The sequence below is a fragment of the Panthera tigris genome, chromosome B1 (assembly GCF_018350195.1).
Source record: "Panthera tigris isolate Pti1 chromosome B1, P.tigris_Pti1_mat1.1, whole genome shotgun sequence".
NCBI classification, from domain to species: Eukaryota; Metazoa; Chordata; class Mammalia; order Carnivora; family Felidae; genus Panthera; species Panthera tigris.
Window position 1 is genome coordinate 86013484 of NC_056663.1, and position 4174 is coordinate 86017657.

Sequence of the window (4174 nt, forward strand, 5' to 3'; positions counted from 1 at the left end):
GCGTCTGGGGGGCTCAGTCGGTAAAGCTTCCAGCTTCAGCTCAGGTCATGATCTTGCAGTCTGTGGGTTCAAGCCCTGCGTCGGGCTCTGTGCTGACAGCTTGGAGCCTGGAGCCTGCTTTGGATTCTGTGTTTCCCTCTCTTTCTGCCCCTCCCCCCCTTCTCTCTCTCTCTCTCTCTCTCTCTCTCAAAAATAAGTAAACATTAATATTAAAAAAAAAAAAAGAATCCTCAAGGGATATATGGAAGGAAAAGTAACAAAGGGGTCTTGCCCCACTATAGTGGACACTGTCCATGTACACTTACGTACACACACACACACACACAATCCACGCACACCTTACTTCCAGCCCTTGCTCTGCCCGCACCATCCACAGGTTGTTGGAAATGCTTAGAGGTTTACATTTCTCCAGATCAACATTAATCAATGAGTCGCTAGTGCAAGTGTGTGAGAAGATAGGCTTCCTGGACAAGCCCTGAGATAGGATTTAGGTCCTCCAGAGCTCCCCTGAGGCCTCGGGCAAACACCGGGACTTTGCCTGAAGTCCTTCACTTGGCTTCTTGTCCTTCCCCACTCCGTTCCGATTACCCTCCTGGGAGGACCTTCCTTAATGAATCACACACATGTGAATCCACTCCTCTTTAGGAGACCTGTCCCTGAGACTTCCATGAAACTCAAAAAGGCATAGTAAAACAACACAATGCAAAACTACCTGGGTTAAGCAAAAAAAAAAAAAAAAAAAAAAAGCCACAAAAACAATAAAGTCATCATCAGAAACAGATCCAAAACAAAGGTGAGTTTTAATAGATACAAACCAAGAAGAAGAATGCGTTTGAGTCACAGCCCGGCCCTACCGATGGGGCACTGTGGTTCCAGACTGGCTGGCACGTGACAGCATGGAGAAAACAGTATGACAACGTGCTTTGTCCCAGCGATAAGGGCTTAGCACTCCACCAGAGAACAGGAGGTTGAAAAAGGAACTGACGGGGGGTGGAGGGTGGGAAGGCTGATAAACAGAAATAAAATCTTGAAGCGAGGAGAGTTGAGTACTTCTCCTAGTCCCAAGTAGTCAAAACCACGTAGTTTCATTCACACGAAAACGCATTGTGCACTGAATGAATGGCATCCCCTTCTCCTTCAAGATGATTTCTTAGATGTAATCTTACTGACCTTTTTAAAATCCCAATGCAGTGAATGTGTGGTGGGGGAAGAGGTGGAGAATAAACATCTTCTTTCTAGGAAGTCACCAGGCATCTGCCCCGTGAGATGTATTTTGTTGCTGAAAGTTGAGCACTCGGAAGCCCTTGACCCTTCTTTTCAAGGAAAGCTGTGTCTGGAGACAAAGGGTGAAAAACAAATGACCGATTTTTCCTTATTAATGACCTTTTTGGCCTCACCCCACCCACCTGCAACCCTGCAAAGGGCCGTGGGGGAGGGGAAGTGCCAGGGAACGGAACAGGGCTACTTGTTTGTACAGCCAGCCCTCTGTCGCTAGATTTTCTTTTTCATTTTTTCCCCCTCTTCTCTCTCCAGTCTTCTCCTCTAGTCTCTTTTTGAAGTTCCAAGGACATTTGACACCACTCTGGTGTCCTCTGGGGAAGCTACCACGACCTGCATGATTTCACGTGACAGGTGGAGGCGATTATGGCAGCATGCACCCAAGGGGGGCCCAGGTGTCCCTGCCGGGCCAGCACGGGTGCTGTGGCCCAACAGTCAGGCCTGTAGTGCTCGACTTGAAACAGATCTTCACCACTGCCAAGAAACCAATTTCAGGTTTTAACTTCATAGAAAGGATTTTGAAACTTCTCGTTATGAACGTTATCAAACAAAAGTAGACCAGGGGTACAGCGAATAACTACACACTTTGCCATATATGCCTGATGTGCGTACTTGTCCAAATAAGTTCGACACGTTAGCTACTTCAACCCTCAACCTCTCAACACGCAGCTCCCAAGAATCTCTTCCCTAGCCACAAGATCATTGTCACACAACACAATGAACATTAATTCCCTCAGTATCATCTAATTCTCACTTTATATTCAGATTGTCCTTATCGTCTCCCAAATGTCTTCCATAGCTGGTTTTTTCCAAGCAGGATTTGGTCAAGGATCCCACATTGCCATCTGGTTTTTATGCCCCTTAAGACTCTTTTAATATAGAACAGTTCTATGGGGCGCCTGGGTAGCTCAGTCGGTTAAGCGTCTGGCTTTGGCTCCGGTCATGATCTCGAAGTTCGTGAGTTCAAGCCCTGCGTCTGGCTCTGTGCTGACATCTCAGAGCCTGGAGCCTGCTTCAGATTCTGTCTCCTTCTCTCTCTCTGCCCCTCCCCTGCTCATGCTCTGTCTCTATCTCTCAAGAATAATAAACTTAAAAAAAAAAAAAGAACAGTTCTCCATCCTTTTTCAGAACACTGACTTTTTTGAGCCAATGAATCTGGTTTCTAAAAATAAAATCCAGGGGCGCCTGGGTGGCTCAGTCAGTTAAGCGTCCGACTTCAGCTCAGGTCATGATCTCACTGTCCGTGAGTTCGAGCCCTGCATCGGGCTCTGTGCTGACAGCTCAGAGCCTGGAGTCTGCTTCTGATTCTGTGTCTCCCTCTCTTTCTGCCCCTCCCCTGCTCATGCTCTGTCTCTCTCTGTCTCAAAAATAAATAAAAACATTCAAAATAAAATCCATCATGGGGCACCTGGGTGGCTCAGTCGGTTAAGCATCCAACTTCCGCTCAGGTCATGATCTCGCAGTTCACAGGTTGGAGCCCCGCCTGCGGCTCTGTGCTGACAGCTTGGAGCCTGGAGCCTGCTTCGGATTCTGTGTCTCCCTCTCTCTCTGCCCCTCCCTCGCTCACTCTCTCTCTCCCAAAAATCAATAAACATTAAAAAAAATTTTAATCCATCAACTCCTGTGTATGTGTGTATACATATATATACATACATACCACAAACAAAAGAAACTCACATTTCTCTGGCCAGCATGTTTGCTCCTTGTAGGCAAATGTACAGGAATTAAAATAATCAAGAGTTTGCCCTGGTGACAACAGAATTAGAACAAAGGAAAATTTTATGATTCAAATGTTTAAAGATACAAAGCTCTGACATCCTGGTGTACCCATCTTCTTTTTCCACAAGTTTTTAACCAAATTCTGTGTGTGTGTGTGTGTGTGTGTGTGTTTGTAGTTTACCTTTTTAAATAGCTCCAGTTTAGATGCAAAATAGAAATTGTTTATAAATCCTCAAGTGTAAGATTGGGAAAGTTGTGCGTTCTTTTCCCTACTTCCGAAGGATATGATTACGCAGTAATTGTTCCTCAGGGTCAAAATTTTGCATTCTTTCTTCCTTATTGTCTTCAATGTGTGAAACAATTAAAATGTCACAATACAAGTCACTGTAACTGATCAGAAAACGAAAGTGTAAAAAGACCATAGAAACACAGCATTTTAGTATTAGCCCCATTTTTCCCAAGGAAGACAGGCAGAGTGCTACAAAGCGCGGCGGTAGCCTGAGCAGCAGGCGGGAGAACCGGATTAGTGCCGGCTGGCTCTGGTCTCCACCTCTTGGCTCCACTAACCCCATGGATGAGGTGCCTTAGTCAACGTCAAACAGCCAATGAGTGGGGGACCCAGACTAGTATCCAGATATCGCCGTTCCCAGAGCAATACGTTCTCAGCGTATTGGGAATATGTAGTAGTGCTACTTGGGATGCAAAGAGTTGTAATGTCTTTCCCACTATTCTGGAAACACTAGTGTTTACCTTTATTTATTTTCCTATTATTCATAGTCTTTTTTTTTTTTTAACGTTTATTTTTGAGACAGAGAGAGACAGAGCATGAACGGGGAAGGGGCAGAGAGAGAGGGAGACACAGAATCAGAAGCAGGCTCCAGGCTTTGAGCCATCAGCCCAGAGCCTGACGCGGGGCTCGAACTCACGGACCGCGAGATCGTGACCTGAGCTGAAGTCGGACGCTTAACCGACTGAGCCACCCAGACGCCCCTATTCATAGTCTTTAAAACTTCCTTTGGGGTGCCTGGGTGGCTCAGTCAGTTAAGGGCTAAGCGTCCAACTTCAGCTCAGATCATGATCTCACAGTCCTCGGGCTCTGTGCTGACAGCTCAGAGCCTGGACCCTGCTTCAGATTCTGTGTCTCCCTCTCTCTCTCTGCCCCTCCCCTACTCACGCT